This window comes from Rhinoraja longicauda, chromosome 8, assembly GCF_053455715.1.
Source record: "Rhinoraja longicauda isolate Sanriku21f chromosome 8, sRhiLon1.1, whole genome shotgun sequence".
Taxonomy (NCBI): Eukaryota; Metazoa; Chordata; class Chondrichthyes; order Rajiformes; family Arhynchobatidae; genus Rhinoraja; species Rhinoraja longicauda.
The window spans coordinates 6,727,405-6,753,671 of record NC_135960.1 but is presented as its reverse complement, the minus strand read 5'-3'; the positions used below and the strand labels follow the sequence as shown (position 1 = coordinate 6,753,671).

Genomic DNA, 26,267 nt, shown 5'->3' with positions numbered 1-26,267 from the left:
AAGCCTTCCACAGTGTACAGAAGCAGAATAAAGGGAATAACGTTTATCATATCATATCATATCATATATATACAGCCGGAAACAGGCCTTTTCGGCCCACCAAGTCCGTGCCGCCCAGTGATCCCCGTACATTAACACTATCCTACACCCACTAGGGACAATTTTTACATTTACCCAGCCAATTAACCTACATACCTGTACGTCTTTGGAGTGTGGGAGGAAACCGAAGATCTCGGAGAAAACCCACGCAGGTCACGGGGAGAACGTACAAACTCCTTACAGTGCAGCACCCGTAGTCAGGATCGAACCTGAGTCTCCGGCGCTGCATTCGCTGTAAAGCAGCAACTCTACCACTGCGCTACCGTGTTTAGTGCAAAATAAAGTCCAGTCAATTTTTATTAATGATGCAGAGTTTAGTTTAGACTTTAGTTTAGAGATACAGCGCGGAAACAGGCCCTGCGGCCCACCGTTTCCACCCCGTCCAGCAATCCCCGCACATTAACACTATCCCACACACACTAGGGATAATTTACTTTCATACCAGGCCAATGAATTGCTTTCAAGGGGGAGCTAGATAGAGCTCTTAAGGTTGGCGGAGTCAGGGGGTATGGGGAGAAGGCAGGAACGGGGTACTGATTGAGAATGATCAGCCATGATCACATTGAATGGTGGTGCTGGCTCGAAGGGCCGAATGGCCTACTCCTGCAGCTATTGTCTATTAATCTATTAACCTGTACTTCTTCGGAGTGTGGGAGGAAACGGAATATCTTGGAGAAAACCCACACAGGTCACGGGTAGAACGTACAAACTCTGTACAGACAAGCACCTGTGGTCAGGATCAAACACTGGACTCTGGCGCTGTAAGGCAATGGCTTTACCGCAGTGCCACCATGTTATAATCAATGATTTGGATGAGAATGCAGGATAACTGTGTGAAGAGGTGATTAACAGATTGTGCTCGGTGGGCTGAAGGGCCTTTGGTCCTTGCTATATCTTTAAAACTAAACTAAACACTTCATCACCAACACTTTCAGCACCTGGGACAGCGGTCTTGAGAACACTGCCACCTGCAGGTTCCCTTTTGAATCACAATCCACGCTGACTTCGTAAGACTCCCCTCAGAGTTCATTAGTGCCCATTGTAAACTCTGGAGCTCCCGAAGCAAACAGCCCTGCGGGAGTCCCTTAAGCAGAGGAACTTTAATGCAAAACCTTCACCACATTAACCACGACAATTCAGAACAGGCTTTGAAAGCCAATGATGCCTGGAAGTGAATTAAAATAATCAGAGGGTTCCATGAAGTTTGGAACTAGGTAGCATTGTTAGGAAGAGAGGGAACAACAGATAAAAACACATTTTGCGGTATTACTTTAGGGGCAGAGCAATGCAATATGACAAAGATTCCACTCACTAAACAGAGAGGTAAGGTATCGCAAAATGCTGGAGTAACTCAGAGGGTCAGGCAGCATCCCTGGAGAGAAGGAATGGGTGACATTTCGGGTCAAGACCCTTCTTCATGGGTGATGTGCACCCATCGGTCTGAAGAAGGGTGCCGACGCGAAACGTCACATCAGTCTTAAGAAGGGTCTCGACCCGAAACATCCACATCAGTCTGAAGAAGGGTCTCGACCCGAAACGTCACCCATTCCTTCTCGCCAGAGATGCTGCCTGACCCGTTGAGTTACTCCAGAATTTTGCGTCACCTTCGATTTGTACCACCATCTGCAGTTATTTTCCTACAAAACAGTGAGGTAAGCTTAGTTTAGAGATGCAGGCCCTTCGGCCCAGCGAGTCCACGCCAACCATCGTTAATGCTAGTTCTATGTTGTCCCACTTTTCCATCCACTCCCGTACATTCTAAGGGCAATTTACAGAGATCTATTGACCTACAAACCTGCACATCTTTGGGACATCTTTCCGCTGACTGGATAGCATGCAAAAAAAAAAAAACATCGGTACACGCGACAATAAACTAAACTGAACTAAACATGGAAGGAAACATCTGAGCACCCGGGGGAAACAGGGAGAACGTGGTCACAGGAGAACAATAGACAATAGACAATAGGTGCAGGAGGAGGCCATTCGGCCCTTCGAGCCAGCACCACCATTCAATGTGATCATGGCTGATCATTCTCAATCAGTACCCTGTTCCTGCCTTCTCCCCATACCCCCTGACTCTGCTATCCTTAAGAGCTCTATCTAGCTCTCCCTTGAATGCATTCAGAGAATTGGCCTCCACTGCCTTCTGAGGCAGAGAATTCCACAGATTTACAACTCTCTGACTGAAAAAGCTTTTCCTCATCTCAGTTCTAAATGGCCTACCCCTTATTCTTAAACTGTGGCCCCTGGTTCTGGACTCCCCCAACATTGGAAACATGTTTCCTGCCTCTAACATGTCCAACCCCTTAATAATCTTATATGTTTCGATAAGATCCCCTCTCATCCTTCTAAATTCCAGTGTATACAAGCCTAGTCGCTCCAGTCTTTCAACATATGATCGTCCCGCCATTCCGGGAATTAACCTAATAAACCTACGCTGCACGCCCTCAATAGCAAGAATATCCTTCCTCAAGAGAGCGTGCAGACTCCGCACGGACAGCAGCAAGGGTCAGGATTGTAACCTACCCTCTGTCTCTACCAGCTGTGCCCCTGTGCCGCCCTGAATCACCAAAATAACCGCCACGTGTAGTTTATGGTAAACTTCATTCTGCACAATAAATGTCTCGGGTAGAGACCGAGGTCGGGAGCTTGAAATCGCTTGAAGATTTTCCCATCAGCCCTGACCCCGGGTCAGATCGCCCGGCTCGGGGAGCAGAGATTCCCCCCCCTTCCCCCCTCCCCCGATGCAGGAGCTTGATCGCCCCGACTCGAGGGCCCAAACGCCGCCGGCTACGGGAGTCGAGATCGTCCCGTCAACGGGAGGCTCGAGGCCCCCGACCGCGGGAGAACACAGAAGGGAAGGGATTGAACTTTTTTTAGACAATAGACAATAGACAATAGGTGCAGGAGGAGGCCATTCGGCCCTTCGAGCCAGCACCGCCATTCAATGTGATCGTGGCTGATCGTTCTCAATCAGTACCCCGTTCCTGCCTTCTCCCCATACCCCCTGACTCTGCTATCCTTAAGAGCTCTATCTAGCTCTCTCTTGAATGCATTCAGAGAATTGGCCTCCACTGCCTTCTGAGGCAGAGAATTCCACAGATTCGCCTTCCATCACAGTGAGGAATGTGGAGAAGTCACTGCGGTGGATGTCCACGTTAAAATGCATTCTGTGTGTTCTGTTGCTTTTTTATCGGTATGACTGTATGGCGAATGAAGTTCCTCGTATGTTGCAAAACATACTTGGCTAATAAAGTATGATGGTGATGGTTATGATTAAATAAAGACCAGAAGAGGTGGGAGCAAAATTAAGCCATTCGGCCCATCAAGTCTACTCCGCCATTCAATCGTTGCTGAGCTATCTCTCCCTCCTCACCCCATTCTCCTGCCTACTCCCCATAAACTCTGACACCCGTACTAATCAAGAGACTATTATTCAATGCTTTAGATATATCCACTGACTTGGCCTCCACAGCCTTCTGCAGCAAAGAATTCCACAGGTTCACCAACCTCTGACTAAATAAATTGCTCCTCATCTCCATCCTAAAAGAACGTCCTTTAATTCTGAGGCGATGACTTCTGGTCCAAGACTCTCCCACATGGTCCTAGACCAGTGGAAACATCCTCTCCACATCTACTCTACCCGAGCCGACAAAGATGTTTGACTAATCTTCTTGAATTTTTTGAAGAGGTTACCAGGGAAATTGATAAGGGCAAGGCTGTGGATGTTGTCTATATGGACTTCAGTAAGGCATTTGACAAGGTTCCACATGGAAGGTTGATTAAGAAGGTTAAATCGTTGGGTATTAATAGTGAGGTTGCAAGATGGATTCAACAATGGCTGAATGGGAGATACCAGAGGGTAACGGTTGACAATTGTATGTTAGGTTGGAGGCCAGTGTCTAGTGGAGTACCCCAAGGATCTGTGTTGGGTCCACTGTTGTTTGTCATTTACATTAATGATCTGGATGATGGTGTGGCAAATTGGATTAGTAAATATGCAGATGATACTAAGATAGGTGGAGTAGTTGATAGTGAGGTAGATTTTCAAAGTCTACAGAGAGACTTGGGCCTTTTGGAAGGGTGGGCTGAAAGATGGCAGATGGAGTTTAATGCTGATAAGTGTGAGGTGCTGCATTTTGGTAGGACAAATCAAAATAGGACGTACAGGGTAAATGGTAGGGAATTGAGGAATGCAGTGGAACAGAGGGATCTGGGAATAACTGTGCATTGTTCCCTGAAGGTGGAATCTCATGTGGATAGGGTGGTGAAGAAGGCGTTTGGTATGCTTGCCTTTATAAATCAGAGCATCGAGTATGGAAGTTGGGATGTAATGTTAAAATTGTACAGGGCATTGGTGAGGCCGAATCTGGAGTATGGTGTGCAGTTCTGGTCGCCAAATTATAGGAAGGATGTCGACAAAATGGAGAGGGTACAGAGGAGATTTACTAGAATGTTGCCTGGGTTTCAGCACTTAGGCTACAGAGAGAGGTTGAACAGGTTGGGTCTTTATTCTTTGGAGCGTAGAAGGTTGAGGGGGGACTTGATAGAGGTTTTTTAAATTTTGAGAGGGACGGACAGAGTTGACGTGGGTAGGCTTTTCCCTTTGAGAGTGGGGAAGATTCCAACAAGGGGACATAGCTTCAGAATTGAGGGACAAAGGTTTAGGGGTAACATGAGGGGGAACTTCTTTACTCAGAGGGTGGTGGCTGTATGGAATGGGCTTCCGGTGGAAGTGGTGGAGGCTGGCTCGATTTTATTATTTAAGAGTAAATTGGATAGGTATATGGATAGGAAGGGATTAGAGGGTTATGGTCTGAGTGCAGGTAGATGAGACTAGGTCAGGGAGAATGGTCGGCGTGGACTGGTAGGGCCAGACAGGCCTGTTTCCATGCTGTAGTTGTTATATGGTTTATATGTTATATGTTAATGGGGAACAACTGCATTGCCACCTTAGTAAGGACACTAACAATTGTCCACCGGAGTTTAGAAGGATGAGAGGGGATCTTATAGAAACATATAAAATTATAAGAGGACTGGACAATCTAGATGCAGGAAAACTGTTCCCAATGTTGAAGAAGGGTCTCGACCCGAAACGTCACCCATTCCTTCTCTCCCGAGATGCTGCCTGACCTGCTGAGTTACTCCAGCATTTTGTGAATAAATCAATTTGTACCAGCATCTGCAGTTATTTTCTTATAAAACTGTTCCCAATGTTGGGGGAGTCCATAACCAGGGGCCACAGTCTTAGAATAAAGGGGATGCCATTTAAAACTGAGGTGAGAAGGAACTTTTTCACCCAGAGAGTTGTGAATTTGTGGAATTCTCTGCCACAGAGGGCAGTGGAGGCCAAATCGCTGGATGGATTTAAGAGAGAGTTAGATAGAGCTCTAGGGTCTAATGGAATCAAGGGATATGGGGAGAAGGCAGGCACGGGTTATTGATTGTGGACGATCAGCCATGATCACAATGAATGGCGGTGCTGGCTCGAAGGGCTGCATTTTTAGATTTTAGATTTAGAGATACAGCGCAGAAACAGGCCCTTCGGCCCACCGGGTCCGCGCCACCCAGCGATCCCCGCACACTAACACTATCCTACACCCACTAGGGACAAATTTTTACATTTGCCCAGCCAATTAACCTACATACCTGTACGTCTTTGGAGTGTGGGAGGAAACCGAAGATCTCGGAGAAAACCCACGCAGGTCACGGGGAAAACGTACAAACTCCGTACAGACGGCGCCCGTAGTCAGGATCGAACCTGAGTCTCTGGCGCTGATTCGCTGTAAGGCGGCAACTCTACCGCTGCGCCACCGTGCCGCGCTGCACCTATTTTCTATGTTTCTATGTTTCTAATTGTCCGACTGACCTCTGGTGCCAACAGTGACTAAAGCCAACCATACCCCCCCTCCCTCTCCCTGCCCCTTTCAGCACCGCATCCTTCTCAAGATGCAAGCTGACTTCTTAAGCTATTGTCATGTTGAAATCATGTCGCGCAAGCATTTACAACACAGATAGCAAGAGTATTTATTGCAGCAAAATAAATTGGAATCCAAATGCCAACGAACAGAGTTGTGATTGAGCATTTCAGCTGAGATTACAGGCAGACTGAAGTCTGCAAATGAACTGGGGAATTACAATTAACACATCAAGTCAGTCACAAGCTACACATTCATGCACTGGGATTGCGACACAGTCGACTGATGTTCACTCATATGTCAAGTATTTATCTGCCAACAAAATATTCTTTAAAAAAAAAACACGAACACAAGGAACTTCGGGTGCTGGCTTCTTGTTGAGCAAATCACAAATCCGCGTCAGACCAATGGCAAATTTCCTCTTTACAACAGCAACCGAATATTTTGCGTGGGTAGCTCACGACCCAATGGTACGAAAGTTGAATTCTCGAATTTCAGGTCACTTCTACAAACCCCTTCCTACTCCCTGCCTCTCTCCTTCACTTAAAAGTTGTTTAATTAGGTCCCCCTTACCTGTCCCTGGCCAATAAGCAGCCTATCAGGGAACTGCCCCAGGTGATCGATTGCCAGCTCTGATTTACCCTGGCTTTCTTTTCACAAAATGCTGGAGTAACTCAGCGGGTCAGGCAGCATCTCGGGAGACGTTTCGGGTCGAGACCCTTCTTCAGACTGTATCCTGGCTTTCTCTTCGCGTCCCTTCCTTTCCCCCCCCCCCACTCTTCCCAACTTGGCGGTCACGGTGGCGCAGTGGTAGAGTTGCTGCCTCAAAGCGAAAGCAGCGCCGGAGACCCGGGTCCCTCCCTGACCACGGGTGCTTGTCTGTACGGAGTTTGCACGTTCTCCCCATGACCCGCGTGAGTTGGTTTTCTCCGAGATCTTCGGTTTCCTCCCACACTCCAAAGACATACAGGTTTGTAGGTTAATTAGCTTGGTAAATGTAAAAATTGTCCCTAGTGGGTGTAGGGTAGTGTCAGACAATAGACAATAGGTGAAGGAGGAGGCCGTTCGGCCCTTCGAGCCAGCACCACCATTCAATGAGATCATGGCTGATCATTCTCAATCAGTACCCCGTTCCTGCCTTCTCCCCATACCCCCTGACTCCGCTATCCTTAAGAGCTCTATCTAGCTCTCTCTTGAATGCATTCAGAGAATTGGCCTCCACTGCCTTCTGAGGCAGAGAATTCCACAGATTCACAACTCTCTGACTGAAAAAGTTTTTCCTCATCTCAGTTCTAAATGGCCTACCCCTTATTCTTAAACTGTGGCCCCTTGTTCTGGACTCCCCCAACATTGGGAACATGTTTCCTGCCTCTAACGTGTCCAACCCCTTAATAATCTTATATGTTTCGATAAGATCCCCTCTCATCCTTGTATCCAGTGTATACAAGCCTAGTCGCTCCAGTCTTTCAACATATGACTGTCCCGCCATTCCGGGAATTAACCTAGTAAACCTACGCTGCACACCCTCAATAGCAAGAATATCCTTCCTCAAATTTGGAGACCAAAACTGCACACAGTACTCCAGGTGCAGTCTCACTAGGGCCCTGTACAACTGCAGAAGGACCTCTTTGCTCCTATATTCAACTCCTCCTGTTATGAAGCCCAACATTCCATTGGCTTTCTTCACTGCCTGCTGTACCTCCATGCTTCCTTTCAGTGACTGATGCACTAGGACACCCAGATCACGTTGTACGTCCCCTTTTCCTAACTTGACACCATTCAGGTAATACTCTGCCTTCCTATTCTTACCAGTGTGCGGGGATCGGTGGTCAGCACGGACCCAGTGGGCGGAAGGGCCTGTTTCAACGCTGTATCTCTAAAACCAAACTAAACTGCAACCAGTTTGAAGAAGGGCCCCAGCCCAAAACGTCACCTATCCATCTTCTCTAGAGATGCTGCCTGACCCATTGAGTAACTCCAGCACTTTGTGTCCAGCAACTGAACATAAAACGGACTTCAGGTACAATGAACTGCAGATGCTGATTAACCGGGGAAAAAAAGGCCACAGAGTGGTTAGGGAGGAAAAAGGGAGAGGGGGAGGGTTATGTAGTTACCTAAAATTGGAGAATCCAGTGTTCATACCATCCATTTGTGGCCACCCAAGCGGAATATCAGGTGCTGTTCCTCCAGTTTGCGTGTGGCCTCACTCGGGCAAAGGAGGAGGCCCAGGACAGAAAGGTCAGTGTGGGCACAAAATGCTGGAGTAACTCAATGGGCCAGACAGCATCTCTGGAGAGAAGGAATGGGTGAATGGGCTATGACGGGTCTCGACCCGAAAAAGTCACTCGTTCCTTCCCCCCAGAGACGCTGCCTGTCCCGCTGAGTTACTCCAGCATTTTTTTGTCTATCTTCGGTTAAAACCAGCACCTGCAGTTCCTTCCTGCACAGGTCAGTGTAGGAACGGGACGAGGAGTTAAAATGGCGAGCAGCCGGGAGATCCCGTAAGCTTGGACAGTTCTAAGCGTACATGTTTGCCTAAATGTCATGTTCTCCAGAGACGCTGCCTGACCCGCTGAGTTACTCCAGCACTCAGTGTTAAATGGACTTCATTGGGGCATCCAAAGGTGGTGATCAATCTGGATCTCTCTTTTTAAATGCGCCCACAACACGAGAATATTTTTAGTCCATCTGTTAAGAATTGCAACGGTCTGCTTCAACCACGCACAACATGTCATGTGTAAATCGTCACATTAATAAGTGAAATTCAAGTTGACATTTGGCTGAATGTAAATTAGAGCCGGAGATGAAATTTCTTTCCAGGTTTTAATTTTTGCTTCTCGATTTCCTCTCCCGCCAGAGTGCCTCTCGGCATCAGAATTAGATGGCAGACAGTCAGCTGAAATTAACACCTTAACACGCCAACATCTGCTTCCCCAGGCTTTCGAAGCTCATCGGGAAAGGCCGATGGTAAGAATGCAGAGTGTGCGTGAGACCAGGGCAAAGGAACGAGGCTCAAAGAAGCAAAGGCACAAAAGCTACCCTATCCAGAAATCAAATGGAGGCAGCACGGTGGCGCAGCGGTAGAGTTGCGGCCTTCCAGCGCCGGAGACCCGGGTTCGAACCCGACTGCGGGTGCTGTCCGTGTGGAGTTTGCATGCCGCGTTTCCTCCCACATCGGTACGGCACGGTGGCGCAGCGGTAGAGTTGCTGCCTTACAGCGAATGCAGCGCCGCAGACTCAGGTTCGATCCTGACTACGGGCGCCGTCTGTACGGAGTTTGTACGTTCTCCCCACGACCTGCGTGGGTTTTCTCCCAGATCTTCGGTTTCCTCCCACACTCCAAAGACGTACAGGTATGTAGGTTAATTGGCTGGGCAAATGTTTTTTAAAAATTGTCCCTAGTGGGTGTAGGATAGTGTTAGTGTGCGGGGATCGCTGGGCGGCGCGGACCCGGTGGGCCGAAGGGCCTGTTTCTGCACTGTATCTCTAAATCTAATACCTCTGCCCCCCCCCCAACCGGTGCATCCATTTTAGGTTGTCCTTCTCCTTTGCAAAACCATCCTTTATTTCACTCCTTCCAGCCTTACTCGCCTTCTTCTCCCAGGTATCGCAAAAATGCTGGAGTAACTCGGCGGGTCAGGCAGCATCTGGGGAGAGAAGGGAATGGGTGACGCTTCTCCAGGCTGAAGAAGGGTCTCGACCCGAAGCGTCACCCCATTCCCTCTCTCCTGAGATGCTGCCCGACCCGCTGAGTCGCTCCAGCATTTTGTGATACCTTCGATTTGTACCAGCATCTGCAGTTACCATCCTACACAACCTTCTTCTCCCCCAACGCATTGTCACATCTCCGCGCCCGTACCACCACCAATCCATTCGTGGCAACTCTGCGTTTCTGTCCGTAAATGATAAATCATGTTTTGAGCGATTCGGGGATTGGAACGGTGGCGCAGCGGCAGAGTTGCTGCCTTACAGCGCTTGCAGCGCCGGAGACCCGGGTTCGATCCCGACTACTGTTGCTTGTCTGTACAGGGGAGTTTGTACGTTCTCCCCGTGACCTGCGTGGGTTTTCTCCGGGCGCTCCGGTTTCCTCCCACACTCCAAAGACGTGCGGGTTTGTAGGTTAATTGGCTGGGCAAATGTGTAAATTGTCCCCGTGTGTCGGGAAAAAAAACCTGCAGGTGCTGGTTAAAATCGAATGTAGACACAAAATGCTGGAGTAACTCAGCGGGGTCAGGCAGCGTCTCTGGAGAGAAGGAATGGGTGACGTTTCGGGTCGAGACAACTTCTCTCCTGTAAATTGTCCCGAGTGCGTGTAGGATAGTGTGAACGCGTGGGGATCGCTGGTCGGTGCGGACTCAACCGGTGAGAGGAGACCGAAGATCTCGGAGAAAACCCACGCGGGTCACGGGGAGAACGTACAAACCCTGCACAGACAGCACCCGTAATCAGGATGGAACCCGGGTCTCTGGCGCTGTAAGGCAGCAGCTCTACCGCTGCACCACTACAGTTTAACCAATCCTTTGGTTGTCCATCTCACCTTTTGCGGCTCAGCATTTATTTTCTTTATCCCCAGTCAAAGGAAATACTGAATGAACGAACACCAATCAGCCAAAACATTATGACCACTGACAGGCGAAGTGAATAAGGGTCTGAAGAAGGGTCTCGACCCGAAACGTTGCCCATTTCTTCTCTCCTGAGATGCTGCCTGACCTGCTGAGTTACTCCAGCATTTTGTGAATAAATACCTTCGATTTGTACCGGCATCTGCAGTTATTTTCTTACACAAGTGAATAACATTGATTATCTTGTTACAATGGCACCTGTCAAGGGGTGGGGTATGTTAGGCAGCAAGTGAACAGTCAGTTTTTGAAGTTGATGTGTTAGATGCAGGAGAAATGGGCAGGATTAAAGACCTGAGCGACTTTGACAAGGGCCAAATTGTTATGGCCAGACGACTGGGTCAGAGCATCTCTGAAACGGCAAGGCTTGTGGGGTGCTCCCGGTCAGCAGTGGTGAGTACCTACCGACAGTGGTCCGAGGAGGGACAAACCACAAACCGGCGACAGACAGGGTGTTGGGCGCCCAAGGCTCATCGATGCGTGAGGGCAACGAAGGCGATCCCGTCTGGTCCGAACCGACAGAAGGTCTACTGTGGCACAAGTCACAGAAAATTTTAAATGGTGGTCACGGGAGGAATGTGTCACAATACACAGTGCATCGCACCCTACTGCCTGTGGGGCTGCACACGGAGGAACAACAGCATATTAGGCAGGTGGTCATAATGCTTTGCCTCATCGGGTCATAAATGTTTTGGTCTGATCGGTGTACTATCAATGTGCAAAGTTTCTTTTAATTTGCATGTCAGTTCTGTTTTATGGATATACATGATAATTGCATAATACCAAAGTGTTATTAGGCACATGTGGGGCATTAAAAGACATCATATTTACGCGCAGAGCATCTCATTCTGCACGGGTTCCACCAAACAACTTCAAGGAATGCTGCTCGTCTGCTAACCATAAACTCACAGAATGCCGGAACAAGACCCCAGAGACGACAGACTACGATGCATTAAGAAAGCTCCAGTGCAGTCTAGAGTCATGCAGCCTTCTAGTAGTTGTGTTATCCCATCAACAGACAGGCACAGAAGGCACGGTGGCGCAGCGGTAGAGTTGCTGCCTTACAGCGAATGACAGCGCCGGAGACTCAGGTTCGATCCTGACTACGGGCGCCGTCTGTACGGAGTTTGTACGTTCTCCCCGTGACCTGCGTGGGTTTTCTCCGAGATCTTCGGTCTCCTCCCACACTCCAAAGACGTACAGGCATGCAAGTCAATTGACTGGGTAATATGTAAAAATTGTCCCGAGTGTGTGTAGGATAGTGTTAATGTGCGGGGATCGCTGGGCGGCACGGACTCGGTGGGCCGAAGGGCCTGTTTCTGCGCTGTATCTCTAAATATTTAAAAAAAAAAAAAAAATTTAAACTAAACAGTACAGCGATAGGCTCGATTTATGGACTCCACTGTCGTTATTATAACAATGTTCCGAAATGTCGGGGGTCGTCCAGAACCAGGGGCCACACAGTCTAAGAACAAAGGGGAGGCCATTTAAAACCGAGGTGAGAAAAAAAAAAGAGAGTTGTGAATTTGTGGAATTCTCCGCCACAGAAGGCAGTGGAGGCCAATCCACCGGATGAATTTAAAAGAGAGTTAGATAGAGCTCTAGGGGCTAGCGGAATCAAGGGATTATGGGGAGAAGGCAGGCACGGGTTACTGATTGTGGATGGTCAGCCATGATCACAATGAATGGCGGTGCTGGCTCGTAGGGCCAAATGGCCTCCTCCTGCACCTATTTTCTATGTTTCTATGTGAAGTACTTATATTTTTCCCCGGTGAACTGGGTGCCTGATAAAGGGGACCCTGTTAAAATATTACAAGTTCCAAATATTACAAATTCTAGACTGCAGTGAAAGGAACTGCAGATGCTGGTTTACGAAACAAAAATGTACCGAATAGTGAAAGGATTGGATAGAGTGGATGTGGTGAGGATGTTTCCACTAGTGGGAGAGCCTAGGACTAGAGGTCATAGCCTCAGAGTTAAAGGACGTTCCTTCAGGAAAGAGATGAGGAGCAAATTCCTTTAGGCAGAGGGTGGCGAATCTGTGGAATTCATTACCACAGAAGAGCTGTGGGGGCCAAGACAATGGATATTTTTCAGGCGGAGATTGACCGATTCTAGATTAGTACGGGTGTCTGGGGTTATGGAGAGATGGCAGGAGAATGGGGTTGAGAGGGAAAGACAGATCAGCCACGATTGTACAGCGGTTGTAGACTTGATGGGCCGAATGGCCTAATTCTGCTCCTAATGAAGAAAGCCCTGTTTCCATGTTGTACGACGATGAATGCTAAAGGAAAGATTATTCGGCCCCATTTCCGCATGGAGCAGGGAAGTTATACCTTGCATCCTAAGCAGTGTCAATCGCTCACTTTGACTGCTGTGCTTCCTACATTACTGCACATTAGAAGTCCATCATTGACTGCGAATGGGCTGTGGAATGCTCGGATGATGTGAAGGGTGCCACATAAAATAGATGCCTCTATTTAACCTTCTCACAATACCCAGCTACTAATGCACGCCAACTTACAGTAACATAGCAGTCTCCGGTAATGTGCATACAATGCAAGGCTGCTAACGTGAATCATATCACTCATGACGGTGGAGTTGCTGCCTCACAGCGCCAGAGACCCAGGTTCAACCCTGACCACGGGTGCTGTCTGTACGGAGATTGCGCGTTCTAGATTTTTTTTTTTAGATTTAGAGATACAGCGTGGAAACAGGCCCTTCGGCCCACCGAGTCCGCGCCGCCCGGCGATCCCCGCACATTAACACTATCCTACACCCACTAGGGACAATTTTTACATTTACCCAGTCAATTAACCTACATACCTGTACGCCTTCGGAGTGTGGGAGGAAACCGAAGATCTCGGAGAAAACCCACCCAGGTCACGGGGAGAACGTACAAAACTCCGTACAGACGGCGCCCGTAGCCGGGATCGAACCGGAGTCTCCGGCGCTGCATTCGCTGTAAGGCAGCAACTCTACCGCTGCGCCACCGTGCCGTGCAGTATGTAGGTTAATTGGCTCCTGGAAATTGTCCCCGGTGTGCGGGATAGAACGACTGCAAATGGGGATCATTGATCGGCGCAGACTTAATTCATGTTCGTAAGTGATAGGAGCAGAATCAGACCATTCGGCCCATCAAGTCTACTCCGCCATTCAATCATGGCTGATCCATCTCTCCCCCTCAACCCCATCCTCCTGCCTTCTCCCAGTAACCCCCGACACTCGTACTAATCAAGAATCTGTCAATCTCTGCCTTATTGACTTGGCCTCCACAGACTTCTGTGGCCTTGGTGTGCTGAAGGGCCTGCTTCCAGGATTTATCTCTAAACTAATCTAAATGCATGTAAGAAATGCTTGTAACACTCAGCGGGTCAGGCAGCTGTATCTCTAAACTAAACTGTACAAGACCTGCTTCAAAGACCATTTTCTGCTAATCCTTGCTGTATATATTGGGTCTCTGGAATCACCCGGGTGGCAAGCCCAATCTTTCCGTTTTGCTGCAACCAAAGGAAACGGTTCCCACTCACGGAAGACGCACACAATTAAAAAAACTACTGACAATCGGGCCAGAACTCAGAAGCCTATTATCCATCTATCAGTTCTGGCACCTAGGAACATCACTGCTGATTATAATGGCTTTACCTTGAGGTTAACGAGCCATGCACAGGAATACCCAATGGTTGCAAAATGAAGTTCAAAATCCTGAACAACAAAAAGAACATTTTTCAAATGATTTCTTGTGATTTAAAATAAAAAATAACCATTATATTTTCGTTTGCGCTCAGTAAGATCTGGTCTGTCTTTTATGTTTATTTGGAATGCATTTTAACAGCATCTGTCCGAGTCATGTGAAAAATTAAAGAGCAAATGCTTCTTAAATATGTTCTTAAATATCCTGATCCGTGGATAAATGACCTGAACTTCTAAATTTGATACTTAAAGGAGTATCCATAGGATGTAGAATTTAGAAGTTGGGAGGTCATGTTGCAGATATTTAAGATGTCGGCGAGGTCGTATTTAGGAATGTTTTTAGGAACGATGTTGTCAAGCTGGAAAGGGCGCATAGAAGATTTACGAGGATGTTGCCAGGACTCGTGGGTCTGAGCTATGGGGGGAGGTTGAGCAGGCTGGGACTCTATTCCTGTCTGTACAGGAGTTTGTACGTTCTCCCCGTGTCATGCGTGGGTTTTATCCGAGTGCTCCGTTCAGCCACCCCCACACACACTCCAAAGACGTAGGATAATTGGCTTCAGCACCGCCATTCAATGTGATCATGGCTGATCATTCTCAATCAGTACCCCGTTCATGCCTTCTCCCCATACCCCCTGATCCCGCTATCCTTAAGAGCTCTATCTAGCTCTCTCTTGAATGCATTCAGAGAATTGGCCTCCACTGCCTTCTGAGGCAGAGAATTCCACAGATTCACAACTCTCTGACTGAAAAAGTTTTTCCTCATCTCAGTTCTAAATGGCCTACCCCTTATTCTTAAACTGCGGCCCCTTGTTCTGGACTCCCCCAACATTGGGAACATGTTTCCTGCCTCTAACGTGTCCAACCCCTTAATAATCTTATACGTTTCGATAAGATCTCCTCTCATCCTTCTAAATTCCAGTGTATACATTAATGTATAATATCTTTTGGTTCTCAATGCCCCTATCTTGGTTAAGCCTTGAACGGGCAATGATGGGTAAACAGTTAACGGTACATCTTTGTTTCTCTGTAATGAGCATCAAAGAAATCCATGCTCACAGCCCGGTTAAATCTTTTTTTGCACTGGTGAATGATGGCATTCGGAGCATCTCTGAGGATGTGTTGGCGTAAACCAGGCACGAAACTCTCCCTCCCTCGGGAAATCATGGGCCATCTGTCTGGGAAGGGCTCTGGGAACTGGCTCCAGGGGAATCTGGAAGCGAGGTTCAAATGCATCAACGTGGCAAGAGAGCGACCTTGTTCGGTCCGAGCAACCCCGACTCTGGCTCGCTGATCGTCTCCTTGTGGTGAAACCCCCTCAATCAGCCTGCGTTTGCAACGCATTCAATCTGAGGTGGGTCGGGCTGAAGGCAGGCCCTTCAATCAACGCCAGCAGGATCTAGTGTCATGTCAAGTGCCTTCGACTTTCAACCTCGGGGGAATTCTACATCATCCAGGGATCATTAGGCAGCCCTCTCTCCACTGGAAGTCAGTCTTGTTTCGGTTCCAGCCGCTCATTTCTGTCGCCACGACAGATACGCATTAAGTCAGTTCGGATTAGACCGATCCGAGGCTCTGCTTTGCTAATCGGGACATTTTGTAATTATCCCTAATTCGCCCAGCTGTTTGCGACACATATTATATAATCATAAGTGAGAACTGAAATGGGTTCAGGGGATTGGAAGCTACACAGGTCAGGATGTGCAGAACTCTGGGGAATGTCTCCAACCCTGCCAACCTTCAGATACAAGTGCAGCAGAGAGAGAATTCTGATAGGGTCATAGATTGATACAGTGTGGAAACAGGCCCTTCAGCCCAACTCGCCCATACCGGCCAACAATGTCCCAGCTACACTAGTCCCACTTGCCTGCGCTTGGTCCGTAACCCTCCAAACCTGTCCTATCCATGTACCTGCTCAACTGTTTCTTAAACGATGGGATAGTCCCAGCCTCCACTACCTCCTTCGGCAGCTTGTTCCATACATCTGTGGAATTCTCTGCCTCAGAAGGCAGTGGAGGCCAATTCTCTGAATGCATTCAAGAGAGAGCTAGATAGAGCTCTGAAGGATAGCGGAGTCAGGGGGTATGGGGAGAAGGCAGGAACGGGGTACTGATTGAGAATGATCAGCCATGATCACATTGAATGGCGGTGCTGGCTCGAAGGGCTGAATGGCCTCCTCCTGCACCTATTGTCTATTGTCTATTGTCACTCACCACCCTCTGTGTGAGAAAGTTACCCCTCGGATTCATATTAAATATTTTCTCCTTCACCTTGAACCTATGTCCTCTGGTCCTCGATTCCCCTACTCTGGGCTAGAGACTCTGTGCATCTATTCCTCTCATGACTTTCTACACCTCTATAATATCTCCCCTCATCCTCCTGCGCTCCATGGAATAGAGATCCAGCCTACTCAAGCTATAGTTCACACCCTCTAGTCCTGGCAACATCCTCGTAAAGATATTGTGCAAAACCCATAAGAAGTGACTTCTGGACAAAACCAAACCCAAACTGGAAGGAATAGGCAAGGCAAAATGTGAAGGAAGGAACTTCAGATGCTGGTTTACACCGAACGTAGACCACAAAATGCTGGAGTAACTCAGCGGGACAGGCAGCATCCCTGGAGAGAAGGAATGGGTGACATTTCGGGTCGAGACCCTTCTTCAGACTGGCTGGGTCTCTAAATGGCCTTATTCTGGTCTATCTTAGGACCAGAATGAGGCCATTTGGCCAATCGAGTCTACTCTGCCATTCCAATCATGGCTGACCTATTTTTCGCTCACAGCCCCATTCTCCTGCAATCTTTGACACCTTTACCAACCCAGTATCAGTCAATCCCTGCCTTTGGATCCCCGCACTACGATCTTTGGAAGACTCCTCACGATCGTGCCCGCGACACCCCGGCGAACATTCGGCTACAGCCTAGTCGCCGGCAGTCGCCGGCAGTCGCCTTAAGATCGCCTAAGTAAGACAGAATTGGGCAGTTGCAAGCATGTTTAGCTTCTTCGTATAGTTTGTGTTGGAGTTTAGCTTATTGTCACATGCACCGAGTGGGAAAAAAATTGTTGCGTGCTAATCAGTCAGCGGAAAGACTGCAGACGATTACAATCGAGCCACCCACTGTGTACAAACACATGATAAAGGGTATTAAAGTGATTAACAAACACATGATAAGGTCCAGTAAAGTCCCGTCAAAGATACTCCGAGGGTCCCAATGAGGTAGATAGTAGCTCAAGACTGCTCTCTAGTTGTTGGTACAAAGGTTCAGTTGCCTGATAACAGTTGTCCCTAAACAGCAAGGATGCTGGGCTCGCCCAGCAGCTCAGACCACGAGTGTTTTAGTGTAGCTTAGTTTAGAGATACAGCGCAGAAACAGGCCCATCGGCCCACCGAGTCCGCACCGACCGACGATCCTCACACATTAACACTAGCCTGCACATACGAGGAACAATTTTACATTTACACCAAGCCATTTAACCTACAAACCAGTACGTCTTTGGAGCGTGGGAGGAAACCGAAGATCTCGGAGAAAACCCACGCAGATCACGGGGAGAGCGTACAAGCTCCGTACAGACGGCACCTGTACCATACCATACCATACACATACAGCCGGAAACAGGCCTTTTCGGCCCACCAAGTCCGTGCCGCCCAGCGATCCCCGTACATTAACACTATCCTACACACACTAAGGACAATTTTTACATTTACCCAGCCAATTAACCTACATACCTGTACGTCTTTGGAGTGTGGAAGGAAACCGAAGATCTCGGAGAAAACCCACGCAGGTCACGGGGAGAACGTACAAACTCCTTACAGTGCAGCACCCGTAGTCAGGATCGAACCTGAGTCTCCGGCGCTGCATTCGCTGTAAAGCAGCAACTCTACCGCTGCGCTACCGTGCCGCCCAGTCGGGATCGAACCCGGGTCTCCGGCGCTGTAAAGTAGTAGCTCTACCGCTGCGCCACCGTGCCACCACACTACCGCTACACCATCATGGGATAACAAACACTGAGCTGAAATTGATGCCAGGCAGAAGCAATCAGTTCTAAAGAGGAGAGCCAGTTATCCAAAATCAGAGAATTTACTATTAATTCCAAAAGACTACAACGTGCTCAGAGGGAAGATAAATCAATGGACAATAGGTGCAGGAGTAGGCCATTCGGCCCTTCGAGCCAGCACCACCATTCAATGTGATCATGGCTGATCATTCTCAATCAGTACCCCGTTCCTGCCTTCTCCCCATACCCCCTGACTCCGCTATCCTTAAGAGCTCTATCTCGCTCTCTCTTTTGAATGCATTCAGAGAATTGGCCTCCACTGCCTTCTGAGGCAGAGAATTCCACAGATTTACAACTCTCTGACTGAAAAAGATTTTCCTCATCTCCGTTCTAAATGGCCTACCCCTTATTCTTAAACTGTGGCCCCTGGTTCTGGACTCCCCCAACATTGGGAACATGTTTCCTGCCTCTAACGTGTCCAACCCCTTAATAATCTTATACGTTTCGAGAAGATCTCCTCTCATCCTTCTAAATTCCAGTGTCTACAAGCCTAGTCGCTCCAGTCTTTCAACATATGATAGTCCCGCCATTCCGGGAATTAACCTAGTAAACCTACGCTGCACGCCCTCAATAGCAAGAATATCCTTCCTCAAATTTGGAATTTCCAGTGTATACAAGACTAAGCATTGTGCAGGAAGGGACCGTAGATGCTGGTTTGATCCAAGGATGGACACAAATAGCTGGAGTGACTCAGCTGGTCAGGCAGTATCTCTGGCCGACAGTCAGGGAAATGGAAACGAGAGACACAGAAGGTACCGAGGACAAATGAATGAAAGATAGGCACAAAAAAAAAAGCGACGATGATCAAGCAAAGGCGGAGCCCACAATGCTCCATTGTTGGCCGTGAGGTAGGTGACACCGAGTTATACAGACAGCGAAACTAGTACCACGACTAGGGTGGGGGAGGGGTGGGGAGAGAAGAGATGCAAGGGTTACTTGAAGTTAGCTAAATCAGTATTCATACCATAAGAAAATAACTACAGATGCTGGTACAAATCGAAGGTATATATTGACAAAGTGCTGGAGTAACTCAGCAGGTCAGGCAGCATCTCGGGAGAGAAGGAATGGGTGACGTTTCGGGTCGAGACCCTTCTTCAGACTGATGTTAGGGGGGGCAGGACAAAGGAAGGATATAGGTGGAGACAGGAAGATAGAGGGAGATCTGGGAAGGGGGAGGGGAAGAGAGGGACAGAGGAACTATCTAAAGTTGGAGAAGTCGATGTTCATACCGCCGGGCTGCAAGCTGCCCAAGCGAAATATGAGGTGCTGTTCCTCCAATTTCCGGTGGGCCTCACTATGGCACTGGAGGAGGCCCATGACAGAAAGGTCAGACTGGGAATGGGAGGGGGAGTTGAAGTGCTCGGCCACCGGGAGATCACTTTGGTTAATGCGGACCGAGCGCAGGTGTTCAGCGAAGCGAAACAGTGTTCAGACCACTGGGTTGGAATGAATGAATGAATGAATGAATGAATGAATATTGGCCAAGTATGTACACATACAAGGAATGTGCCTTGGTTCACCACTCGCAAGTAACAACACGAACACACAGTAGACAATTAAGAATAAAGCATGAAACAATTAAAACTTTAAGAATACCACATTACGGTTTAAAAGTGTGAGTGAAATAAACCAGAGCAAAAAAAGAGACTACAGACTTTTGGTAGAGCTGCTACTCGTGGGGAAAAAAGCTGTTTTGTAAAACATTGTTCCTTCCTTGAGCTTTTATTGGTGTGCAATAGAAAAGACCCCCTGCTGAAAATTAACTCAGGGTTAATGAAGGATACCAGACCTGAAACGTTTATGGTTTCTCGTTCACAGACGTTGCCAGACCTGCTGGATATTTCTAGCGTTTTCTGTTTTTATATCAAGGATAGCTATAATTGTGCAGGAAGGAACTGCAGATGCTGGTTTATGCCGAAGATGGGCACAAAGTGCTGGAGTAACTCAGCGGGTCAGGCAGCATCTCAGAATAGAAGGAATGGGTGACGTTTCAGTCCTAGATCCTTCTTCAGACTGAGAGTCAGAGTACACAGAGATAAGGAAGCATAAGGTGTGAAAACGAAACCGCACCTGGAGTACTGTGTGCAGTTTTGGTCTTCAAATTTGAGGAAGGATATTCTTGCTATTGAGGGCGTGCAGCGTAGGTTTACTAGGTTAATTCCCGGAATGGCGGGACTGTCATATGTTGAAAGACTGGAGCGACTAGGTTTGTATACACTGGAATTTAGAAGGATGAGAGGGGATCTTATCGAAACGTATAAGATTATTAAGGGGTTGGACACGTTAGAGGCAGGAAACATGTTCCCAATGTTGGGGGAGTCCAGAACAAGGGGCCACAGTTTAAGAATAAGGGGTAGGCTATTTCGAACTGAGATGAGGAAAAACTTTTTCAGTTAGAGAGTTGTGAATCTGTGGAATTCTCTGCCTCAGAGGGCAGTGGAGGCCAATTCTCTGAATACATTCAAAAGAGAGCTAAATAGAGCTCTTAAGGATAGTGGAGTCAGGGGGTATGGGGAGAAGGCAGGAACGGGGTACTGATTGAGAATGATCAGCCATGATCACATTGAATGGCGGTGCTGGCTCCAAGGGCCGAATGGCCTCCTCCTGCACCTATTGTCTATTGTCTAAAAGGAATAGGTGACGTTTTGGGTCGAAACCCTTCATTAGCTTTCAGGGTCTGAAGAAGGGTCCCGACCCGAAACATCACCCATTCCTTTTCTCCAGAGATGCTGCCTGACCCGCTGAGTTACTCCAGCATTCGTGTCTGTCATAACTATATTTTTGTTACGGTTTCCACAAGGCAAAGACTCTTCGCGGTGAACAACTTAATCACAGAAGGTGAATGGCCCATTGAAAGGCCACCGTATCTGAGTCAGTTTATCAAAGAGCGACTACTTCTCTCAATCCCATTTCTCAGTACTAACTTTCCAGCAGGTTATGGGTTGTTTTTTTTTTCCTTTTCTTGCACGTGTCCAACAAGCACTTTAAACGAGGAACAACAGCACAGAAACGAGGAACTGCAGATGCAGGTTTACACACAAAAAAAATCACAAAGTGCTGGAGTAATTCAGCGGGGCCAGGCAGCATCTCTGGGAGAACATGGATAATAGGTAGGTGACTGTTTGTTCGGGTGGGGAGAAGTGTCCTGACCTGAAACGTCGTCTATCCATGTTCTCCAGAGATGCTGCCTAACCTGACGAGTTACTCCAGCGCTTTGCATCTTAGTTTTTGTAAAAACAGCATCTGCATTTCCTCATTTCGACACTTTAAATGTCCGATGGTCACAAACGCGCAGCCCACTAATGCACAGTTGTCATAATTTGGCGACGTTTACACAGGAAAAAGTCCAAAGACCGAAGTCCTGGTGATGTGGTGTGGGGGTGGGGGGTGTGGGGGGTGTGGGGGGTGTGGGGTGGGGGTGTGGGGTGGGGGTGTGGGGTGGGGGTGTGGGTGGGGGTGTGGGGGGTGTGGTGTGGGGGTGTGGGGTGGGGGTGTGGGGTGGGGGTGTGGGGGGTGTGGGGGGTGTGGGGTGGGGGTGTGGGGTGGGGGTGTGGGGTGGGGGTGTGGGGTGGGGGTGTGGGGTGGGGGTGTGGGGGGGTGTGGGGTGGGGGTGTGGGGTGGGGGTGTGGGGTGGGGGTGTGGGGTGGGGGTGTGGGGTGTGGGGTGGGGGGTGTGGGGTGGGGGTGTGGGGGTGTGGGGGGGTGGGGTGGAAGGGGGGTGGGTGGAAGGGGGGGTGGGTGGAACGCGGGAAATGAGATTAGCTTGGGCTTGGTCGGCATGGACGAGTTGGGCCGAATGGCCCGCTACCGTGCTGGATCACCCTGTCCACAGACTCACGGCCGGAGCCGTGATCATATCACCAACAAGCAAACGACGTTAGTCTACTTAACGCGAGGTACCGCGCCCGCCCCCTGGTCCCCAACTCCTGCGGCCAGTGTTACTGGTGTGGACACACACACACACACACACACACACACACACACACGTTAGCAAGCTGCGAGACTCCCTCCAAACCACACACTTGCTTGGTGTGTGTGTGTGTGTGTTTATGTGTGCATTATGTTATTTTATAACATCAGCCTGAAGAGCCCTTCAATAACCCTGCTGTCTCAGAGTGACGGGGGACTTCGGACAACAACGGGCGGTTGTGCTGCTTAATCTGCTGGACATCTTCGTTTAAACTCAATCATCCCAGACCACCGAAATAATTCATTCATGTGCGTGTGTGTTAGCGCGTTAGAGAGAAAGTGTGTGTGTGTTAGAGAGTGCGTGTGTTAGAGAGAGGTAGATAGTGTGTGTGAGAGTGTGTGTGTTAGAGAGTGTTAGACAGAGTTGTATGTATGTGTTGGTATTAGGCAGAGAGCGTGTGTTTGTTCGAGTGAGTTTGTGTGAGAGAGTGTGCGTTAGATGGAGAGTGTGTTAGAGTGTGTGTGTGTCAGAGAGAGTGTGTGTTAGTGTGTGTTAGAGAGGGAGAGTGTGGGTTAGAGAGAGTGTGGTGTGTGTGTTCGAGAGAGTGTGTGTGTTAGAGAGAGCGTGTGTTAGTGTGTGTTAGTGTGTGTGAGAGATAGAGTGTGTGTGTGTGACAGTGTGTGTGTGTGACAGTGTGTGTGTGTGACAGTGTGTGTGTGACAGTGTGTGTGTTACAGAGAGTGTGTGTGTTAGAGAGAGTGTGTGTTAGTTTGTGTTCGAGAGAGAGCGTGTGTTAGTTTGTGTTAGAGTGTTTGTGTTAGAGTGTGTGTGTGTTAGTGTGTGTGTGTGTTACAGAGTGTGTGTGTGTTAGAGAGTGTGTGTGTTAGAGTGTGTGTGTGTGTGTGTTAGTGTGTGTGTGTGAGTTACAGAGAGTGTATGTGTGTTAGAGTGTGTGTGTGTGTTACAGAGTGTGTGACAGTGTGTGTGTGTGTGTGTGATAGAGAGTGTGTGTGTTACAGAGAGTGTGTGTGTGTATTAGCGCGTTAGAGAGTGTGTGTTAGAGAGGTAGATAGTGTGCGTTAGAGGGAGAGTGTGAGTGTGTTAGAGTGAGTATGTGGTGTGTGTGTTCTAGAGAGTGTGTGTTAGAGAGAGCGTGTGTTAGAGAGAGTGTGTGTGTGTGTTACAGAGAGAGAGGGAGTGTGTGTTAGAGTGTGTGTGTGTTACAGAGTGTGTGTTACAGAGTGTGTATGTGTGAGAGACAGAGCAAGTCAGTGTGTGTGTTAGAATGTGCGCTAGTGTTTAAGAGTGTGTGTGTGTGTGCGAGTTAGAATGAGTGCGTGTGTTAGAATATGTGAACCGCAAGTGAAGACTAAGCAATATTAGCCAAGTGCAACAACGGGGTGTGAGATTCACAGACTACAGACATCGCGAGTAGTATTGGAGACAAGATTATTATTTTGTTTTTTTTAAATAACATACTATCGAGAGGACTGAGCAACTCTTCAGGCGGCAGAGCGGAGGGACAAACTCTACTCCGCTGGTACAAGCAGTACACTGGTCCACACACACACACACACACACACACACTCCGAGAGAGATGAGCTGGTACTTACGGTTAGACGCGTTGCCCATCCAGCTGCCGGCACTCAGGGACAGAGCGATGCAAAGCCCGATGGCATTGAGCGAGCCCATGGTTTGTGAGCTGGTCGGTGGGAGCAAAGCGCTCAGGACAAATCCACTTTGCACACCATGTTATCCGCGACTGCTCGCCTTCCTCTGGTATTCATTCGATTGGTTGCTCCTCTCCACTCCCTCTCTCTCTCCCCACCCCTCCCTCCCCTCTCTCCCTCCCCCTCCTTTCCCCTCCCTCTCTCTCTCCCCCCTCCCTCCCTCCCCCCCCTCTCTGTGTCTCCCCCTCCCTCCCCTCTCCCTCTCTCTCTCCCCCTCCCTCTTTCCCTCCCCTCTCTCCTCCCCTCTCTCCCTCCCCTTCTCGCCCCCTCCCTCTCTCCCTCCCCTCTCTCCCCCTCCCTCCCTCTCTCTCTCCCCCTCCCTCTCTCCCTCCCTCCCTGTGTCTCCCCCTCCCTGTCTCCCCCTCCCTCTCTCCCTCCCCCTCTCCCCCCTCCCTCCCTCTCTCCCCCTCCCCCCTCTCCCTCCCTCTCTCCCCCACCCTATCCCCCCTCCCTCGTCCTCTTCACACTACGCGTTCGCCTGCGCTAGTTACTGGTGGGGTGGGGGGAATTAGAGTGTGTGTTAGAGACACACACACACACACGCCAAGCCTAGGACTGCTCGCTGAACGGGTGAATGCGGCGGGCAGGCTCTAACGCAGTCGAGGAGAGCTGGGCTAAAGCATTAGGCTTCTCCTGCCAATAAAACCACACACACACACACACAACTCCGGCCAATACAGAGAGGAAGGCGAGACTCCTGGAGCCGGCTAAACGCTCACTCACTCTGACTATTGACAGCGAGAGCAAGTTTCAGACAAGGGTCTGGACCACGAGGGTCTGGTCTGGTCACCCATTCCTTCTCCCCAGAGATGCTGAGTTACTCCAGCATTTTCCAGCAAGTTTCCTTCCCAACTTCCAGTTTCTTCCCCTCCCCTCCAGGGGAGTCTCGTCACTGGGGTATCAGGAAAACATAAAATACTACCACTGAAGCACCTTAAATCCCCCGTACCGCCCCCTCCTCTCCCCTCCCTCTCCCCTCCTCTCCCCCTCCTCTCCCCTCCTCTCCCCTCCTCTCCCCTCCTCTCCCCTCCTCTCCCCTCCTCTCCCCTCCTCTCCCCTCCTCTCCCAACCTCCCCTCCCCCACCCTCCCCTCTCCTCCACCTCCCTCCCCTCCTCCTCTCCCATCCCTCCCCTCCTCCCATCCCCTCCCCGTCCTACCCCTCCCTTCCCCTCTCCTCTCCTCCCCTCCCCTCCTCTCATCCTCTCCCCTCCCCGTCCTACCCCCTCCCCTTCCACTCCCCTCCTCTCGTCTCCCCCTCCTCTCGTCTCCCCCCTCTCCTCCCCTCCCCTCCTCTCCTCCTCTCCCCTCCCGTCCTACCCCCTCCCTTCACCCCCCTCCCTTCACCCCTCCTCCCATCCCCTCCCCGTCCTACCCCTCCCTTCTCCTACCCCTCTCTTCCCCTCTCCTACCCCTCCCTTCCCCTCTCCTACCCCCTCTCCTCTCCTCTCCTCCCCTCCTCTCCTCCTCTCCCCTCCCCGTCCTACCCCCTCCCTTCCACTCTCCTCCTCTCGTCTCCCCCCTCCTCTCGTCTCCCCCCTCCTCTCGTCTCCCCCCCTCTCCTCCCCTCCCGTCCTCCCCTCCCGTCCTATCCCCTCCTTCACACCCCCTCCCTTCACCCCCCTCCCTTCACCCCTCCTCCCATCCCCTCCCCGTCCTACCCCCTCCCTTCCCCTCTCCTCCCCTCCTCTCCCCTCCCCTCCCCTCCTCCCCTCCTCTCGTCTCCTCTCGTCTCCCCCCTCTCCTCCCCTCCACCTCCCCTCCCCTCACGTGTGAGTGAGATCTAAGCGCCACTTTCCCAGCCAGTCTCTCCTTCACAAGAGTCACGGATGCGAGGGTGTGTGGGTTAGTTTGTGAACATCCAGGGGCTGATCGATTGGGGAGACAGGCGCAGTCTGTAATCCGTAACGGCTGGAAGGGCCGAATGGCACCTATTTTCTATGTACCTGGTGTGTGTGGGATAGTGTTGGTGTGCGGGGATCACTGGATGGCGTGGACTCAATAGACAATAGGTGCAGGAGGAGGCCATTCGGCCCTTCGAGCCAGCACCACCATTCAATGTGATCATGGCTGATCATTCTCAATCAGTACCCTGTTCCTGCCTTCTCCCCATACCCCCTGACTCCGCTATCCTTAAGAGCTCTATCTAGCTCTCTCTTGAATGCATTCAGAGAATTGGCCTCCACTGCCCTCTGAGGCAGAGAATTCCACAGATTCACAACTCTCTGACTGAAAAGGTTTTTCCT

The 26,267-nt window shown here is 49.7% G+C and overlaps 1 pseudogene across 1 annotated transcript in view; it reads right to left on the bottom strand.

The window, feature by feature from the left end:
* LOC144595735 (contactin-associated protein-like 5) overlaps positions 1 to 24,066 on the bottom strand; it is an 852,226-nt pseudogene extending 828,160 nt beyond the window's left edge. The window contains exon 1 of the transcript XR_013547532.1: positions 23,907 to 24,066. The product of XR_013547532.1 is annotated as a contactin-associated protein-like 5 (transcript). The remainder of the gene's footprint in view (positions 1 to 23,906) is intronic.
* Positions 24,067 to 26,267: the final 2,201 nt, after the last annotated feature.